The 21600-nt window shown below is 43.2% G+C and overlaps 1 protein-coding gene across 1 annotated transcript in view; it reads right to left on the reverse strand.

Moving 5' to 3' along the window:
- PAGE4 (PAGE family member 4) overlaps positions 1–21600 on the reverse strand; it is a 162079-nt gene that overhangs the window by 101358 nt on the left and 39121 nt on the right. The window lies entirely within an intron of this gene.

Below are 21600 nucleotides of genomic sequence, written 5' to 3' on the forward strand. Positions count from 1 at the left end.
CTCTGTCCTATGAGCCTTTTTCCATTGCTGATTTTTTTTTTTTTTTTGAAGCTCCTCTTTTTTTTATTATTATTATTTTTTATTAACATATAATGTATTATTTGTTTCAGGGGTACAGGTCTGTGATTCATCAGTCTTACACAATTCACAGCACTCACCATCCATTGCTGATTTTAATCTGTATCTTTTCACTGGAATAATCCATAACCATGAGTATAATAGCTTTGCTGAGTTCTCTGATTCCTTCTAATGAATCACTGAACCTAAGAGTGGTCTTCTGGATTCCCAAATACAACTGTGATTATGGCCAAGGTCACCTATAAAGCCAGACTTTTATTTGCTTGTTAAACATTCAGATATCCAGGGATGCCTGGGTGGCTCAGTCAGTTAAGCATCTGACTCTCGATTTCGGCTCAGGTCATGATCTCAGGGTCGTGAGATCGAGCCCCACATCAGGCTCGTGCTGGGCGTGAAGCCTACGTAAGAGTCTCTCTCTCCCTCTCCCTCTGCCCCATCCCCCATCTAAAACAATTCAGATATTCATACACTCCTGCCCCCACCATCCATCCAAATCCAGTAATCTAGGATATACCCATCACCCAGGGTTCACACTGCAAAGCCAAGAGAGTATCTGTCTTCTCACTGTGCCCATGCGCCCATGTCTCCCTTTTCCATCCATGAACCCACCTTTGGCCTTCCCAAGAGGCATCTCTGTCTAGCCAGGTAATCAGGCAACTGTCTCCTGTTGCAGCTGGGCCAAGATAAGGAGACAGTGTCACTAATAAGAAGCTGAGAAGCAAACACTACATCATACATACAGTTTCAGATGAATGGTTCTAAGAGGGGAACTGGCCTCCCTACTTGGTGACACATGACTGCTGCTGGCCTGAGGACAGGTGATCTGCAGTCTCGTTAGCCCCTTTCCCAGCTGCAGCACGGCCCGGTGACAATCTGTCTCATTAACTCCTAGAGCACAGCCTGGGACCTTTGGGGAGCATGCCTCATTCCAGAGTTGGCCTTCTTCTTCACTAGATTGGCTATTAAATCCTTTCTGTCTGTCTTCCCAGCCCTGGCTTCTTTTTTTTTTTTAAGATTTTATTTATTTATTTATTTATTTGAGAGGGAGAGAGAGAGAGAAGGGGGTAGGGTCAGAGGAAGAAGCAGACTCCCCGCTGAGCAGGGAGCCCAATGTGGGACTCGATCCCAGGACACTGGGATCATGACCTGAGCTGAAGGCAGATGCTTAACTGACTGAGCCACCCAGGCACCCACAGCCCTGGCTTCTTAATATTTATGGTCTGCCCCTCTTCATCAGTACCCAAATATTATCACTGGTAAATGTAATTCCCATTTGGTTTGTTTTCCAACAGATCATTGAGATGTTACATCTGAGTGTCCTGGCCAGACCCTAGGGCTGATCTTTTTCTGGTTTATTTTATGCTGCCTGCCTGCCTGCCTCCTGGGCCTGGTCTCTTCACCTGAGACTGTAGAGCATATTGGCCTGGTTTCTCACTGCTTCTGTCCTCAAAGGGCCCTCTGTCTGGAGGGCCAGGGATAGGAATTGACATATATTTCCACATTTGTGAAGAGAGAGTAGAACCAAAATGTAAAGGATCTTGAGATTCTGCTTCATAACAATCCCATGAAGCTGGCATTTTTATCCAAATGTTTTTAGAAAGGCAAGCCCCAAGACTCAGGTTAAATAACTTGCACGTGACACACATTGTAAATGACAGAGCTGGAATCTGAGCCCAAACCCCTTGTGCTCAAATGCCAGACTCTTTTTGAACTGCAGTATTGCTTCCTGCTGTGAACTAACTTATGTGGGGTTCTCCATCTAACCATGTGGCCTAGTGCAGGAGGAGAATAGATCCTGGGTCCAGGTGACCCTGCGGTTTTAGACCTCTCCCCTTCCTATGGTGGCCCTTAAGGATTTTCCTAGGAAACAGCTGATCAGCATCTCCTTTGCAATCCCACAGCAGTTTGCTCACATTGTACTACTGTCACAAAGATGTGTATCAGACTCATCTGGTATCGTATCAGATTCCTCAACAGGTTGGGCCTTGACTTATTTATCTTAGTGTCTTCAGCTCCCGGCATTATGCCCACACACTGTAGGTGCTCAAAGATGAATCTAACTAATAATGAACTAACTTGAATTACACCTAGAATGCTCCAGAAGCAGGTGTACTTGTGGTAGATGATTCAAGAATTTGGGGAACTAGCAAAGTTTTAGAGGTTCTCATCCTAGTTTGGCCAGCTGTTTGGGGCACTTTCATTTCTTTGCGCCTTGATTTTCTCATCTATAAATTCTGATCTCAGAGTGTTGTCATGAGAATTTAAAGGGGGAAAGAAGTTATATAAAACACCCAGTACAATGTCCAGCACACATTGGGTACTCAACCAAGTGAGTGCTCCTTTTCTCCTGCCTCTCTGAATGTAATTTAGAGGGTGCCCTTGGAAGGTAGAAGTCCTTTAGAATCCTAGTAATTTCCCAGGATTTAAAGGTTCCTTGGGTCTCTGCTATCCTTTGGTTGTAGGAGGTCAGTAGCTTGAAAGCATTCACTTATCAGTCTTAATAAACTAACAGACCCCCCCTCCCCAAATTCTCTACTAACACAAGCAAAGGAATAATTCATTCCATGAATTTGAGAGATGCCAACGTGCAAACTGGACAGCTCAGCTCCAACTGCATACTTTGTTTTCCTCCTTCATGGCAGGATGCATTTTGGCCTGAATCATCTGAATAATTGCCTTTGCCCCCAAGTTTCCTAAAACACATCTTTCATTTTGTGGATATAGACACTAAACAAAAAAGGATTATTTTAACCTCCTGGAAAAAAAAAAAAAACCTCAGACAATATCACACAGTTCCTCCAGAGCAAAGCTGAAGGATGGTCTCCAAACTTTCCATCCTCTCAGCACATTTAAAGGAAGTAGTGAGTGCTGCTAAAAGCATCTAGGCTTTATATAGAAATAAAAAGCTGAAGCACCTGTGTGGCTCAGTCGTTAAGCGTCTGCCTTCGGCTCAGGTCATGATCCCAGGGTCCTGGGATGGAGCCCTGCATGGGGCTCCCTGCTCGGCGGGAAGCCTGCTTCTCCCTCTCCCACTCCCCCTGCTTGTGTTCCCTCTCTCGCTGTGTCTCTCTCCATCAAATAAATAAGTAAAATCTTAAAAAATAAAAATAAAAAGCTTTGCAGTTGTACATTTCCCCCCTTTTGTGTAAAAAAAAAAAAATGGTGCTAATGTAATAACAAGGTAATCACATGGTAAGAATTGTATGGTGCCCATTCCCCAAATGTCAGATATGCTCATGTTTTAAAACCTTAGCATTTTGTACTTAGATAAAACAAAACAAAACAACAAAAACAAAGGTCAGAACCTCTGTTTTTCATTGTCAAGTGAGAGTGATTCTACTGGGGAGTCATAAATTCATGCATTCCTTCAAGTGTCTCAGGCCCCTCCTCTCCACAGAGTGCTGTGCTCTCCCAGATTCCAATCAGGCAAGCTTCCTGGAGGAGGTAATGCAGTGAGGCTCCATGAAGGGACTAGTGCTGATGGGGTGAAGAAGCTGAGGGGAGAGAAATGGAAACGACCATACCTGGCCTGCCTAAGTCACAAGAGTTATTTTAGGAATTGTGTGAGATAATATAGAAGGCACTACTTTAAAAATAGTAGACTATACAAATATATTAGCATAATCCAAGAAGGAAGGAGAAACAAGATTGAGATCAGCATAAGGCTGTAAGTACTATTGCACCAAATTCACAGATGAGACATCAGTCCTCCGGGAGGCTGCAGAGCAAAAAAATCACTCCACTCCTTGGTAGTTGCAAAATAACCCTTGTCAGAGCTGGAGCTAGAGTGGGCTCTTCCATTTGTCCCGATCTTTTAACTTTGCGTCACCGTGTATTATTCCAGAGCATCCATATTATAACCTATGATTTGTTAAGGTATAAATGAGAAAGGGGTATTAGCCCCCATTTTACATATAGGAAAACCAAGATCAAAGGAGGTAAATTGGGTCCAGTCCAGAAGGTGGGAACCCATACAGCTGGGCAGCAGAGCTGGAATGACTGCCAGCAATTATAAATATAACAAGTAGGGAGAAACCCTATTTGTGCCTCTGAGCTACTGACTTTGTAGAGGAGGATACAGGAAGGAAATGGAAGTCTGCAAATTACCTGCAGAGTTCAGGCGACAGCTGAATGTCTCTCACCCCATCCCAAGTGATTGAGAGAATTCTCAGCACACCAAATTGTGTCCTAACCTAAGGTACTGATTGCCCTTGATGGGAGCGTACTTCCTAATTCTAGAGTCCTGTGGAAGGCTAGGAGGTGGGAGATCTCAGATCCATTCTTACTCTGGGACTCTAGATGAGTCCCTAAAATTACCTTTGGTGGGATCAACCCTCCATTATGTAAAATGGGGAAAAAATACCCATTCCTACTTGCCCTCAGGAAATCATTTGATTGTAGTGAAAACATCAGGATAACACCTGTTAACACAAATGCAATTACACAAGTGCTATCCAAATGCAAGGTATTTTCTGAAGACTCTGTAGTAGCTGTTTTAGGACAGAATTACACATGTGATAAACAAAATTCCAAAACAAAAATCTAACAGGTACTCTAGAGATGGTAAAGAACCAGGAAAGGATTCCTTCATTGCAGGACAGGCATCAGGTTGCAGAGAACGATGAGCAAGCCCAAGCAAGCTCCCTCACCACAGGAGCATCCAGGGATGAAGGCTGAATGCTCAGTCCCCATCTTAGGAAATGAAGAATTTCAGAGGAAAGGGAAATGGACATTTAGGTCAGGGATAAATGGGAAGGCAAAAAGTAGCGAAAAAGCCATTCCTTTTAAGAGACAGCATGTCAGGGACGCCTGGGTGGCTCAGTCAGTTAACTGTCTGCCTTTGGCTCAGGTCATGATCCCAGAGTCCCGGGATCGAGCCCCACATCGGGCTCCCTGCCCAGCAGGGAGTCTGCTTCTCTCTCTGCCCCTCACCCCGCTCGTGCTCTCTTTTGCTCTCTCTCTCTCAAATAAATAAACAAAATCTTGAGAAAAAAAAAAAGAGAGAGAGCATGTCAGCCCACAAGAGGAGAACCTTGTGAGCTTCCCTGCTGTGCCCCAAGGCCTCACTTCATGGATGTCCCACAGATGTTTGCTGAGTGACTAAGCAGAGGAGGTGTGGCATGAGCAAGGGAAAGGGATGAAACAGCATGCTGGGTGGTCTTCCTGGCAGATGCCATCAGCATTTTGTCCTTGACAAGTGACTACAGCTTATGATGGCTTTATCCTTGGGCAAGTAAGTGGCTGTTGCTATAGAGACAGGAATACACCCATGGACAGAGGCAGGAGAACTCTTAGGCTGCTCTCGCCTTAAACAAAGGCTCGGCAACCTGGCTAGCTTCGTCAGAAGGGCATATGACTCTTGATTTCGGAGTCGTGAGGTCGAGCCTCACGATGGGTACAGAGACTACTAAAAAAAACAAATAAACTTAAAAAGGGGCTTTCAAGCCTCCAAGGACAAAAGAGAGCATGAGTCACCAGTGGGACAGAGATCCACGTCAGCAGGTACAGCTGAGGCATGGACACAATTATAGGAAAAAGCCTTTATTATATTGGCTGCATTTTATCTGTTAATTTACTTGGATCGTGGTACTTTCAACAAGAGTAGTAAGACAGGGGGGACTTCTGGACAGTGTGAGGAGCTCAGTGGACTCTCACCCCATTAAAAAAATCAACTGGGGGGCGCCTGGGTGGCTCAGTTGGTTAAGCGACTGCCTTCGGCTCAGGTCATGATCCTGGAGTCCCGGGATCGAGTCCCACGTCGGGCTCCCTGCTGAGCAGGGAGTCTGTTTCTCCCTCTGACCCTCCCCCCTCTCATGAGTGCTCTCTCTCTCTCTCTCATTCTCGTTCTCTCAAATGAATAAATAAATAAATAAAATCTTTAAAAAAAAATCAACTGGTAAAAATTATAAAACACAACAATTTAAAGTCCTTGTTAAGCAAATGATCTAAGATCATACAGCAAATTGAGAAGCATTTATTCAATAAAATCTAATAAACACTTAGAACAGCATGAGTCTGTGGCATTTGAGCTAGAACCTGCTTTCCTACCTCCCCTTTAAACTCCGACCCCACCCAGCTCCATGTTACAGCAGCTCTACCTCCAAGAAAGTGCAGCCAAGAAGATGGGGGCTCCCGGTACCCACAGCTCCTGGTTTTAGGGCTGCCGTTCTACCCCAAAAGGGATGGGTTGCAGGCATCTCTCATCCGCCCCCACCTCCCACCCACCAGCTCTGTATTATAGAAACTCTGGTCCATGGCAGAGAAGACCAGGGCTCCCTTCCCCCTCCCACCTCCACCCATAGTATGTGGAAGAAGCTGTACCCCACGCAAGGCAATACTGGAGCCCCAATAGCAAACCCCACCCTCAGATCCTGCCCATAGGGTGGTGGTTCTACACAGGGAGAGACAATCAGAAAAAGATAGGAGCTACAGTCCCTTTCAGCTCCCACTTTCAGGGCAGAGGTGTCACTCTAGGAGAAGCAGGCCACCATTCCTATCCCCAGCCCTATCTTCAGTGCAAGACCACAGAAGTTCTGGCCAAGAGGAGAGGCGAGACTAGAGGACCGGCAACTCCACAGCTCTGCTGAGAGGCTGATTTTACTTAGAACAGAGTGGAGTATAGGAGACCAGAAAATCTACCCCAAAATATGCCTTTTAGTATATTTGGTATATATATTTTGAGCTGATTATTTTGAGAAACAGCAGACACACGGAAGGTCTGGAAACAGAGTAGAAGTTACTCTTTTGCAAGGGACATTTATATTTATAAAGGAAATCTCTATTTATAAAGGTATATCTCTCTGTATCAGGAAGAGGATAACTCTAAATCACAAGAGACTCCCATCAGTGGAGAAGGCACTGACTTAAATCTGCATAACAAACTATATCCATGTTTGCCATGCTTTTCCTGGCCTCCCTACACCTTTCTTTCTTTTGTCTTTAATTGAAAATGGGATTTAGGCCTAAAATCTAAGCCATCTCTGGGAGTTATTTTTCCATGTATATATGAGGTATGTATGTTAATAAACTTCTGTTTGTTTTTCTCTTATTTATCTGTCTTTCATGATAGGGGCCTTAACCAAGAATTTAAAACGGTAGAATGAAAATATTTTCCTCCCCCACAGGAGGAACTCATGTCTTAAGGTGTAGTCAAAAGCAATAATAATCTTACTGTCAGACAATTAAGAGAAGGCTAATGGTTTTATGAAACCAGTACCAAAAGACAAAGCAGCAAATCACCCAGAAGTTTAACAGTGAGAACCAGGGAAATAGCTCAAAAGTACCCTGTTAAGATCATACTTCTCCCTAGGGGTCAAGAGGCTGTGCCCATGGCAGGCTGCACCCACTAAAAAGCACCTGCAGCATACGCTTGAGAGCTACTAGTCTCCACTAGAGCATGTGGCAGAATGTAAAGCATCCCCCACACCACTCACAGATCCATCAGCAAAGGGGAGGAAAAAGTTTTCCTCAGTCTTCTTAGAGTCCCTGCCGGGATCTGAAAATTAGACTGACAAAGACAAACTAACAGGAGAAACACATACAAATTTATTTAAGTTTTACATGAGACGGGGGCCTTCATAAGGAAATGAAAACCCAAAGAAATTATTAAACCGGAGTACGTTTATGCTAGGTTTGATGAAAAGAGAACAGCTATGGAAGAATACAATAGGTCAAGGAGTATGAGGTAAGTGTAGTAAACTGGGGGAAACTTAGCAAGCTTCTTTTTCAGATTTTTCTCTGCATCCCTTTGTCTTCAGAGATAAGGATGTTACTACTTTCCTCTGAGTATAGGGAAGTCACCTCTCACATGAGAGTCTTATGACCTGTTTCAGGGCAGGAAGTATAAGGGGAAGGTCAGAGTGAACTTCCTGCTTCTGCCATTTGGTCAGACTCCTTCAATTTAAAATATTCAACGTGTCACGGTGCCATATTTTGGAGTAGTGTGTCCTGATCCCCATCACTGGCTCAGGGAGCATAAGCACAACCTCTAAATAGTCATTGATTGAATATGAAGCTATGCTGACCTGGGGTAACTTCTAGGAAGCTAGGCTTAAAAATAAAAACAAGGTTAAAAAGCTGGAGAGTGATATCAGAGACTGTACACTGTAAGGGAAATATACTTTATAGAGTTAGTCCAGGCAAGACATTAAACAAATAAACTAAAAGAAAACAGCACCATGAAAATCTTAAAAAAAAAAAAAAGAATGGGACGCCTGGGTGGCTCAGTTGGTTAAGCAACTGCCTTCAGCTCAGGTCATGATCCCAGGTCCTGGGATCGAGCCCTGCATCAGGCTCCTTGCTCAGCAGGGAGCCTGCTTCTCCCTCTCCCTCTGCTGCTCCCTCTGCTTGTACTCTCTCTGTCAAAATAAATAAAATCTTAAAAAAAATAATAATAAAAATAAAGAAAACAGCACCATGAAAAAGCCTCAGAGGGAGGGTGAAGTTCGTTAGAATCCATAGTTGCTACAGTATGTTATCTGAAATGCCTAGTGTTCAACAGAAAGTTCTGAGACTGCAAAGAAACAGGAGAGTGTGATTCTTGTACAGTTTAAAAAAAAAAACAAACAGGCAGCAGAAACCACTCTAAGGGGACCCAGATGTGGGAGTTAGCAGACAAAGACCTCAAAGTAGCTATTATAACTATGTTTACAGAATTAAAGGAAACCATGTATAAACAATTAAAGGAAAGTTTTATCACAATGATTCATCACATAAAGAACATCAATAGAGAGATAGAAATTATTTTTTTAAAAAGGAAATTCTGGAGTTGAAAAGTACAATAACTAAAATTTAAAAAATCACTAGAGGGGCTCAAAATAGATTTGAGCAGGCAGAAAAAAAGAATTCGTGAATTCAAGGATAGATCATTCAAGATTATACAATCTGAAGAACAGGAAGGATAAAAGGATGAGGAAAAGTGAGCATAGCCTCAGAGACCTATGGGACACAATGAAGTACACCAACATATACATAATGGGAGTACCAGAAGAAGAGGAGAGGGAGAAATGAACAGAAAAATTATTTGAAGAAATAACCACCGAAAATTTCCTACATATGTTACAAACCATTAATCTACACATCCAAAAAGCGCAAAAAGCTACACATAAAATAAACGCAAAGAAATCCACACCTAGGGGCGCCTGGGTGGCTCAGTCAGTTAAGCATCCGACTCTTGATTTTGGCTCAGGTCATGATCTCAGGGTTGTGAGACTGAGCCCTGCATCGGGCTCCACGCTAGGTGTGGAGCCTGCTTAAGATTCTCTCTCTCTCTCTTCCCCTCCCTCTCTAAAGATAAATAAATAAATTAAAAGATCCCCAGGTCATTCCAATATGCAGCCAAGGTTGGGAAGCCCTGGGGTAGACTTATAAAGACAAAATAAAACAAGAAATCCACACCCAGACATAGCATAATAAAAATGTTGACAGTCAAAGCCAAAGAGAAAATCTTCTGAAAGCAGCAAAAGAAAAATAAATGCACTCCATTCTCTTGACACTGCATTATTTGTCACTGATCTCAGTTCATCCAATCTGGGGTAGCTCTGAAATTGGGGCTCCACACTAGCTGAAACATGAACTTACTCCTGGGTCATGTTTTGTGGTCCCTTCTGAGATGGCATCTACTGTGGACATGCTAGAGTTTTGGTGTCAGCTCTTACCAGTTCCTGCCCTTGCTGGGCTATATAACTTGGGGCAAGTTACTTATCAGCCTCTCTCAGCTCACTTTCCAAATCTCTAAATGGACCTCACATACCTATCTTGTTTTATTATTGTATGAATTAGAAACAATATATGTGCCGTGTTCTGACTGTGAGAGTTACTGCAGAAACGATGACAGCCGATCTTGGACACGAGTGGTTATTATGTGGTCAAGTTTGGTGTGATGCTCCAGGAGATGAATGCCAACAGAGAAAATGCCAGCCCTAGGAAGTGCAGGAGCACAGGAGTGCAAACCACTGATTGAGTGAGCACCACACATTCACGGCCTCCAAAGGCATAGCAGTGCCTAGTGGCATGGGTTGTGATCATTTATTCAGAACAATGACCTTAGGCACTGCTTTGCTCTGGCCCAGGCACTGTCATTAGGCCCTCCATTTGTGTAAATAAGCCATCTCCATACCTTCTCAATAAACCTATCTGATAGGTATAATGATGCCTGTTTTGCAGGTAAAAAAGACACTGAAACTCAGAGGCATGAACTAACCTACACAGAGTCACACAAGGTATAATAGGCAGAGCTAGACTGTACGTTCAGAGCCCTTTACTGGCAAATAAGAGCTCTTCTCCCATACTCTGCTGCCCCTTGGATTCACTCATTTATCCTGTATACATTGAATACCTCCTGGATGTCAAGCACTTGGGCTATCAGGACTAGACTGCATTCATTTGAACATTTCCATGTAACATTAGGCTTTGGCTTTAGCTCGGTATTACGTGCATTGATTTTTCTCTTGGTTCAGTTTGGGTTCTGTCCCTAGGAATCATTAGTACACAATCTTCTAAAGAGCAGAGCTCAGATAGTTTCTTGGTTATCTGGGACCCACCCCTGAATCAACCTCCCAAGATGCCAGAGGCTCTAGGATTAAGTGGTGGTTTAAGTTCTCAGAGCAGCCTCTCACATGGATTGAGCCCTAAGATTGTACAATGGGGTGGCAGCCAGGGCTTCAGAGTGGCTCTGTGCTGCTCCAATGGGTGTGTTCTCCCATTTCTAGTAGGTGCTTCTCATAATTCAGCAAAGAAAAACATGTGAGACACATAGGACAGCCCTTAGGTAAAGATTGGGTCCTATCTAGATTCATTTCTTGCTTTACTAGACACAGGCTCTCAAAGAGTTCAGAGACCTCACATCCTGATCAAAGACACCCAAATATGTCAACTTAAACATTAGGACAGACCTTAAAAGAGTTCGGAGACATTCCACCTTGAAAACAGAACTCTGAACACACCAGATTCAAACCTTGGGATAGACACTTAAAGAATTCAAAGACCTCATGCCAACAAGACAGTCTCCCATCTACCTAAGACTCAAACCTAAGGACACAGACCCTCAAAGAATTCACAGACCTCACACCCTGAACAAAGGCACTTACTATCTCAGAGTAAAATATTGGGAAACAGAACACTACAGAGCGCAGAGACATCATACCTTGAAAACTGACCCCCGAATAACTCAGACCCAAACCTTGGAACAGACTCATCAAAGGATTTAGAAATACCATACCTTGAACAAGACCCCAAATACCTCAGACTCAAACTTTAGGACACACACTCTCAAAGAGTTCAAAGACCACAGACCTTGAACACAGATCCCAAAATCTCAGATTAAAAACTGAAAAGAGACAATGAAAAAGTTCAAAGACCTCACATTCTGAACTCAGACCCCAAATAGTTCAAACCAAACTTGAGACACAGAACCTCTAAAAGTTCAGAGATCTCACACCTCATACTCAATCACTGAAACAAAGATCACCAAAGCATTTATGGACCACAAACCCTGAACTCAGACTCCCAGATACATCACACTCAATCTTGAGGACAAACACACTCAGAGTTCAGAGATTTTACACACTAAATGAAGAACCTGAAATATTTCAGACTCTAAACAACAGAGTTGTTCTAGACCTCAAGCCAAGAACATGAACTTCCAACCACCTCAGACTCAATACTTTGAACACAGGCCCTCAAAGAGTTCAGAGATCTCACATCCTGAACAAAAACCCCCAAATACCCTACATTGAAACTTCTGAGTCACAGATCCTCGAGGAGATGAGATATCTCAAACCCTGAAAATAGACTGCAAACACCTCAGACTAAAACCACAGGACACAGACCACGAATGTATTCAGAGACCTTACACCAGTAACAAGACTCCAAATACTTCAGACTCTAACACTGAGAAACACACTTACTGATTTCAGAGATCATGCATTAACCGTGTCTTTTATTTTCGGTATTCTTATGATTTGACATCTGGGGCCTTGCCGACCCTGGAGGGACTGCCCCTCCCAGGGTTAGCCGAGTCCTAGAAATAGTAAATAACTTGCCTGAGAGAGTACTTTTCAAGTACATACCAACCAATCCATAGCCCACACCCCAACCACCTCCTCTATCACACTCTTACACTCCAGACCACTATTCTTCTGCCCTAAACACCCAAGGCCAGGTACCAAACAACTAGAGACAGCCCCTATACCCAGAGTCCACTGAAATTATTCAAACTAGCCAAATCCTAAGCTGATTACCCTGCCTAGCCCATTCCTTCCTGTGAAAACCACAATAAAGACAATTTCCTATCTCCCTCTGCATCCTGACTGACCCTGGTGCTTCCCCATGTGGCACTCCATGGTATAGCATGCCATCTTCTCTTGGGAGTTGTGAGTATAACAAATTATCTTTTCAATGACAGTCATTTCCTGATCCACTGGCCTGACCATACCTAAATAATAATAAAACCTGTATTAAAGCAGAACTCATACCCTGACCAGATTTCACCAAATACATAAACCTCAAAACCCGAAACACAGACCTCCAAAGAGTTCAGGGAATTCTAACTCTAAATATGGACCCTGAAATATCTTGGACTCAAACCATAGGATGGACCCTAGAAGAGACAGAAACCTCACAATTTGAACACAGTTTCCAAATATCTTTGAATTAAGCCATGCAACACAGATCCTCGAAGAGTTCCAAAAACTCAAACCCTGCACACAGACTCAAATTACCTCAGACTCAAAACTTAGAAAATAGACTCTTAAATACGTCGGAGAACGCACATCCTCAACTAGGACCCCCAGATACCTCAGATGCAAACCTTGGAACAGATCCTTAAAGAGTTTACTTACCATGCATTATGAATTAAGACCCTCCTGTTAATTAGGTTTCAAACGTTGGGACCCACATCCTCAAAGAATTTAGGAAGCTCAAACCCTGAACACAGACATCTAAATACCTTGTAGTTAAACCTTAAAACACAGACCATCAAAGCATTTAGAAACCTTGCAACCTGAAAAAAAAAAATACCTCAGATTCAAACCTTGGGAGAGAGCCTCAAACAGTTCAGAGACTTCACACCCTGAATTATATAGACAGATGCCTCAGACTCAAACCTTGGGACATGGAACCTTATGCAGTTCAGGAATTTCACACCTAGAACAGAAACCTCAAATATATCAGATTCAAACCTTGGAAGAGAACCTCCAAGAGTTTAGAGGCCTCGCTCCCTGAAAGCAGACTCCAAATACCTCAGACTCACACTTGGAACACAGACAATCTAAAATTTCAGACACCTCACACCTTGCACAAAGACCCATGGACACCTCAGACTCAAAACTTGTGACACAAACCCTCAAATATTCAAAGACTTCACACAGTGAACACAAATGCTCAAATACCTGAACCCCTACGATAGGACAGAGCCTCAAGAGTTTGGAGATAGGAAGCCCTGAACACAGACTCTCAATTGCCTCAGACTCATATCTTGAAACACAGACCTTCAAAGATTTCAGAGACCGCACCACCTGAACACAAACCCCACATACCTCAGATTCAAACTTTGGAGCACAGATACTAATGGCTTTAAGGACCTAACATTCTGACTTCAGACACCAAATACCTCAGAAACAAATTGGGACAGACTCTCTAAAAGTTCTAAGGCTTCAGACCCTGAACCCAGACCTCCCAAATAAATCAGACCTAAAGCAGAGAACACTGAGTGAAGAATTTCAGTGACCACATACACCACAGAATATAAAACCTAATTACCTCAGACTTAAATTTTGGAACACAGATAATCAAAGCATTTTAAAACCTCATTACCTGAAGGAGATCCTTTTTCTTTTTTAAGATTTTACTTATTAATTTGAGAGAGAGAGTGAGAGACAGCACGAGCAGGGGGGTAGGGAGAGGGACAAGCAGACTCCCCGCTGAGCAGGGAGCCCAATGTGGGGCTCGATCCCAGGACCCTGGGATCGTGACCTGAGCTGAAGGCAGACACTTAGCCCGCTGAGCCACCCAGGCATCCCAACTGAAAAAGATCCTAAATACCTCAGAGTTATACCTTGGGATACAAACCCTCAAAGATTTCAGAGACCCTACACCTGAATACAGACCAAAAATACATAATACACAAACCTTGCTATAGAGACCCTATGAAAGTGCTGACTAGCAGTATTATCCACAATAGCCAAAAGGCAGGAGCAACCCAAGTGTCCATTGAGAATGAGTGGAGAAACAAAATTTAGTATATACGTACAATGGACTATTATTCAGCCTTAGAAGGAAAGTCTGGCATATGCTATGACATGGATGAATCTTGAGGACATTGTGCTAAATGTAATAAGCCCGTCACAAAAAGACTAATACTATAAGATTCCACTTACATGAGGCACTTAGAGTAGTCAAATTCATAGAAAGTAGAGTGGTGATTTCCAGGGGCTAGGGGAGAGGTAAATCGGAAGTTAGTGTTCAATGGGTATAAAGTTTCAGGTTGATAAGATGAAAAAGTTCTGGAGATATGTTGCTCAACAGTGTGAATGTCCTTAATGAGCTGTACACTTAAAAATGGTTTAGATGATAAATCTTATGTGTATTTTACCACAATTAAAAATATAGGGATTGGGGAGAGTAACTGGATTATCCATCTCTGTATTATCTGCTCAGTTGTTTACCTTGGACCAAGCTGTAGCTTCTCCTGAGTACACTATCAAATTGCTTAGCTACCATTGTTCTCATTGCCCATAGAATGAGAGTTAGAAATTGCAAAGACACGAATGCGATTGTGGAGGATCATCTGTGTTACTGTCCCCTTCCTTAAAGGCAAAGAACAATAAGTAGTGACAATGAGTAGACAGAGACACAAGAATGAGCATTTGTGGGAAAAAGAGGATCTTAAATGATCAAATCTCTCCGACTTAACAAGAAGAACCATGGGTAAATACTGTTTCTATCACTTCTTCAATTGAGCTCAAGTTCCCTTCTGTATATGATCAAAATGTATTAATCTAGATATACAAATACCCAGAAATAATTACAAGAATTATTTTAATTATAATACCAATTACCATTGGATTTCACACATGTATCATGCTTTACAATATTCAAAGCATTTCTGTGTGACTTAGTTCATTTAATTCTTGCAACTCTAAGAAGACAAGACTGAGCCAAACCACCTTTGGCTTAGGATCAGTGCTCATGTGGATCTATCTGGCTTCCGGGATCATCAGCTCTGCCTTGTGACCTCCAAAACACTGACTGATAACTGCCGGATCTGTCCTAATCTATCTGCTCTTCTTTTCTTTTTTTTTTTTTTTTTTTGAGAGAGAGAGAGAGCACGTGTACAAGCGGGGGATGGGCAGAGGGAGAAGGGGAGAGAGAATCTCGAGCAGGCTCCATACTCAGCGCAAAGCCCGACATGGGCCTCAATCTCACAACCCTGAGATCATGACCTGAGCCAAAATCAAGCGTCGGACACTTAACGGACTGAGCCACCCAGGCGCCCCTTCTATTTGCTCTTCTTGACATTGACTCCTTATAGATTTGACTTACAGTACCTAGTCCTATAAACTATGGTCTGTCACAAAGTTTTGCAAAATTTACCTTAATAATCCCTCTGGAGTCCATCTACTACTCTCATGCCTTTATCATCTTTCATTGTACTACCATAACATCCTCCCAATAGTCTCTTTATCTCCATTTCAGTCCCTTGAATTTAGTCAGCTTCATGGCAATAAGAAAGATGGTTCAAAGTATTTAAACAAAAGGACTTGAATTAATGGACCGTCACAAAGGTTTTAAGAGAGTGAAAGGAGGTTAAGGGTGATGAGACACCTGGGGAAGAGCAACAGGGAGAAGCCATTACCATCCCTTAATGTAAAGGGGCAAGGGGAGGAAGAAGTGTTACAGGAACCCAGTGAGAAGTGGCACAGAAAAGGGGCCAGCAGACAGCAGCTATTGCTGCAGGTAGAAAACCAGACTCACTGATGGCTCCACAGCCAGGCAGGAAGGGAGTCAGGGTTTGCAGAATGGACGGAGAAATCCCCACAAACTCTCTCCCTCTAACCACACTCTGATCTGCTGGTGCCCACTTCCCCCCCCCCCACACACACACACATGCATTGTCCAAAATCAAGAGGAGGTTAGAGGATGAAGTGGTTTTAAATCATCTTCAAATTCATTTACAGTCCCCTCATCAAGGGGTGAAGTCTAATTCTCCTCCACTTAAATATAAATATAGGCTGGCCTTAATGACTCACGTCTAACAAATAGAATGTGGAAGAAGTAATGCTACATGATTTCTAAGGCTGGGCCATAAAAGGCAATACAGCTTCTGCCCAGCTCTCTCTCTCGGGATGCTTGCCCTTGGAACGCAGCCATGTTGTGAGGAACCCCAAGCCCACCTAGAGAGGCCATGTGCAGACTATATTCTGGCAAAAGCCCTTGCAGAGGTCCAAGCCAGAAGCCAGCACAACCACCAGACAAATGAGTGAGGAAGCCTTCTAGATGACTCCAGCACCAGTCAGCTGTCTGACTTAACTTCCTGAAATAGCCTCAACTTAGAACTGCCTCACTGAGCCCAGTCAACCCCTAGATTGTGAGAGATAATAGTAAATGATTATGCTTGCTTTATATCACTAGGTTTGGGGTGGTTTGCAGTTATAGACAACAGGAGCTCTGAGAGTGTAAGCAATGCAGTCTGTAAGGACTCAGCCCGTTGGGCATAGAGCAAAACAGAAAAAACTGCAGAAAGTGGATCTAGGGGAATACACAGCAGATAACCAGCACAACTCCCTTAAATCTCTCCTCCACGGTATAGCCAGAAAACCTTCCATTGGCTACAAGCAAAACCCCAAGCCTGGCACACAGAATTTCCAGGACATTGCTTTCCCTGCTTTTCACTACCATCTCCAGGAACTCCCTGTTCTGTGATTTATTTAATGGTTGTACTGGATTCTTTGTAGTTCTCCCTACACACCATGCTGTTTCTTTCTTCCAAGACATATGACTTTCCCTCTAGAATTATCCTTTTTTTTTAACCTATCAATCTTGAATGTTACCTCCTTTATGAGCTTTGGCTAAAACTTCTCTACGTACCTTTTTCTTATTTATACTTTACCCTAATATAATGAAATCATTTCTTTGTGGGTCTTGGTCTGTCTTCCCTACAGGGGAAGCTCCAGAAAGGCCAAAAGAACCTTTATTCATGTTTATTCATAGAGAAATGGCCTTAATAGAGGCCCAGGCTTCTATTTGTCTAGAGATTAGACTGTGGGGTGCCTGGGTGGCTCAGTCAGTTAAGCGTCTGCCTTCAGCTCAGGTCATGATTCCAGGGTCCTGGGATTGAGCCCTGCATTGGGCTCCCTGTTCAGCGGGGAGTCTGCTTCTCCCTCTGCCCCTCCCCCCCATTCATGCTTGCTCTCTCTCTCTGAAATAAATAAATAGAGTGTAGACTATAAGTACTATGAAGGGCAGGACAATGTTGATCTCATCCTCAACTCTAATCCCAATGCCTAACACAAGGACTGGCAAACAGGTGCTCAATAATAGCCCTTGAGGGGCGCCTGGGTGGCTCAGTTGGTTAAGTGTCTGACTCTTGATTTCGGTTCAGGTCATGATCTCAGGGAGAAGAGATCAAGCCCCACATTGGGCTCTGCGATCAGTGGGGAGTCTGCTCAAGCTTCTCTCTCTCCCTCTCCCTCTGCCCTGCCCCTCCTCTCAAATAAGTAAATAAATCTTTAAAAAAAAAAAAAAAAAAAAGCCCTTGAATGCGTGCATAAAATGGAATTCCCCAAAAAGCCAGCATGGAAATAGCCCTGCACTTAATTTCTCACTAAATACTACTTATTTGGAACTTGAAACATGTTCTGTACCATTGTTGTTAACTCAAAAAAAGCAAGGAAAATGGGTGGAGAGTGGTTTTTTCTACACTCTAGGATGTCTGGTTTGGGAAGGCTCAGTAAGAAAATGCACCAAAAACGACAGCTTAAAAAATACCAAATTTCATTCAATAAAATGAGCTGTAACTGACCTCTAGCCAATGTAACTGACCTCCTGCCCTCAGTAGCATAATACCAGAGAGATGACAATAAGCTTTTATAACATAAGGATGTTTGTAAGGAAAAGGAAGAAGCTGAGGCAGGAAATAACTTATAGACTCTTAAAATCCCTCCTGTTAAAAAAAAAATGATTCTGATGCTTGTTAACATAGTACAGAAGACTTTATTCAGGACTATTGCAATAGATATATCAGGGAGGAAAAACTTTCCCTCTACTCTCTTACCTTCAGTATTTGGGAGCCTACAAATTAAATTGACAAAAGACAGTGAATAGTAGCAGAATATGCCACCCCAAAATATGCTACTTTGGCATAAGATTTATTTTGAGCTGAAGGCAATTGAGAAGACGCAGATAGAAGAAAAGTTCTCTGCCCTCCCTCTGTTTTTCTACAAGTAGGACATGAATTTGTAAAGATGTTCCCCCTCTCCTCTCCACCAGGAAGGACAGAAGTTAATCACCAGAGACAACTCTAGACTAATCAGCCCAGAGAGAGCACCAGAAAAGTCTACATACCAAATGTTTCTAACTAGCCCTTATCTTCCATTAGTTCTTCCATATGTTTACCTTCCCATAATTTGCCACCCTTAGAAACTCAAAGGCCTTGGGCGCCTGGGTGGCTCAGTTAGTTAAGTGACTGCCTTCGGCTCAGGTCGTGATCCCGGAATCCTGGGATGGAGTCCCACATCGGGCTCCCAGCTCAGCAGGGAGCCTGCTTCTCCCTCTGACCCTCTCCCCTCTCATGCTATTTCTCTCTCTCTCTCTCTCTCTCTCTCTCTCAAATAAATAAATAAATAAAATCTTAAAAAAAAAAGAAAAAGAAACTCAAAGGCCTTTCTTTTCCTTTATCTTGTCACGTCTCTAAAAATGTGTTGCTCTCTTGGGTTAATCATCAGTGAGTGTTCCCATGTGTATTTAAAATGCACACATTAATAAACTTCTATTTGTTTTTCTCTTGTTAATCTTTTGTCAGTCTAATTTGCAGAGCCCCAGCCAATGACCCTGGGATGGGTAGAAGAAAGAGATCTTGTTTTCCTCTCCTACAACAGATGAGCAAGAGTAAAAACAGATTTTTATTCCTGTTTGTACATTGCAGAAAAATATAACTTAAAGAGGCATTTAAAATTTGGGCCTTATAGGGGTGCCTGGGTGGCTCAGTCGTTAAGCGTCTGCCTTCGGCTCAGGTCATGATCTCAGGGTCCGGGGATTGAGCCCCGCATCGGGCTCCCTGCTCCGCGGGAAGCCTGCTTCTCCCTTTCCCACTCCCCCTGCTTGTGTTCCCTCTCTTGCTGTCTCTCTGTCAAATAAATAAATAAAATCTTAAAAAAAAAAAGAAAGCTTTAAATAAAAAATAAAATAAAATAAAAAATAAAATTTGGGGTTTATATTAATAGAGGAAGGGGTAGGGGATAAAGGTACTTACAGGAAAACAAATGACTTGTTGGAAAGATAAATAGGCCCTTAGGAGAACAGATGGAAGATACGGTAGTTTTGTGACAGTGTCTGCTCAGGCATGATGTGAAGACTTCTCCTCTCCATTGATAAGAGCCAGTCATCCCTGGTTGCTCCCAGGAAGGGGATTTATGACAACTGAGCTCTCTGGGGAGGCTCTGCTTTTAGGCAGATAAGAGATTTCAGGACCTCAAATGCCTTCTTCTCAAAATAATTTTTATGCCACAGTAGCTTATTCTGGACCCCTTCAAGCGTCAAAACTATCACAACAGAGGGGAGAGATTGGGCTCAACTCCAAATATAACAAGGACAAGTGAAGATTTATAACCAATGAGCAGAATGAGGGGTCAGCAGATGGAAAATTACTAAAAGGAAACATCATGGGTAGGGGGATTCTTGCTAAACTAACTCAGCAGGATTCTTCTTTTTTTTTTTTTTAAGGATTTGCCACTTTTTTTAAGATTTTATTTATTTATTTGACAGAGAGAGAGAGACAGCGAGAGAGAGAACACAAGCAGGGGGAGTGGGAGAGGGAGAAGCAGGCTTCCCGCCGAGCAGGGAGCCCGACGCGGGGCTCGATCCCAGGACCCTGGGATCATGACCTGAGCCAAAGGCAGATGCTTAACGACTGAGCCACCAGGCGCCCCACTCAGCAGGCTTCTTACTGAAGGCAAGCCAGGGTGATCAGATATCAAGAGTGGGGATTCTCAGGGCACCTGGCTGGCTCAGTCAGTAGAGCATGTCACTCTTGATCACGGGGTTTTAAGTTTGAGCCCCATATTGGGTATAGAGATTACTTTAAAATCTTTAGGGGCACCTGGGTGGCTCAGTCAGTTAAGCATCTGCCTTCGTTTGGCTCAGGTCATGATCCCAGGGTCCTGGGATCGAGCCCCATGTTGGGCTCCCCACTTAGCAGGGAGCCTGCTTCTCCCTCTCCCTCTGCTCTGTGCCCCCCCTCGCTCATGCTCTCTCTCTCTCTCTATCTCTATCTCAAATAAATAAAGTCTTTAAATAAGTAAGTAAAATCTTTTTTTTAAAAAAAGAGAGGATTCTCTCTAAACTGACTTAGCAGGATTCTTGCTATGACTGGACTAGGCAGGCTGAAGACAGGTCCCAAGGACAAGGCCTAGTTGAAAAGAGGTCTCAGAGGAGCCTGACTGAGGTTTGGTCAAGGAGAGAGTCTTTGTCACGTGTGAGCTCAAACTGAAGCTGACCATAGTCTTTGTTGGGTGTCATCTGAATACCAAGAGTCCTCTGTGACCATTGCCTAAATGGAGCCAAAGACACAAATGTGGCTTTTGAGCCTTCTGGCTTTATATCTGAGTTTCATGTTGCTTTCCCTGCTCTACTCATGAAAAAGAAAGGAGAAATGTCATCTAACCAAAAATGACCCAGGCAACCTATGATATGGGAGAAAATATTTGTAAACCATATATCTGGTAAGAGGTTAATATCAAAAATATATAAAGAACTTATACAACTCAATAACAAAAAACAAACAATCCAATGTAAAAATGGGCAGAAGAACAGAATAGGTGTTTTTCCAAGGAAGCTATCCAAATGGCTAACAGGTACATGAAAAGAGGCTCAACATCTGGTCATCAGGGAAATGCAAATCAAAACCACAATGAACTATCACCTTAATAGAGAGCAAAATGGAGTCTCGTGTCAAGCAGGAGCCCGCGTCGAGCAATGACGCAAGTAGGTAAAGGTACTGCAGCTAGGAGGGATGGCCCGGACCAGCATCAGCCGACACCCCAGAACTGATAACAAGCAGAACCAGAGGAGGTCTGCAGGGACCCGAAACCAATTAAATCCCTTTAAAAAGGGAAGGATTCTGGCAGCAAGCTGTCAGACTCTTCAGACGTGACCCCTCTATGTCTGACCACTTAAAAAAGGCAACTGCCACCAACTGATCTCTGAACAGAACTGAGATCCTTCACTGCTTGAACGAAGGAGTAAGTGCCAAAAGCTGCCGCAGACTGGGGCTTTATCTCAACTGCGCGCCCATAGACTGACTTTGCA

Source organism: Halichoerus grypus, chromosome X, assembly GCF_964656455.1.
Source record: "Halichoerus grypus chromosome X, mHalGry1.hap1.1, whole genome shotgun sequence".
In the NCBI taxonomy this organism is placed as follows: domain Eukaryota; kingdom Metazoa; phylum Chordata; class Mammalia; order Carnivora; family Phocidae; genus Halichoerus; species Halichoerus grypus.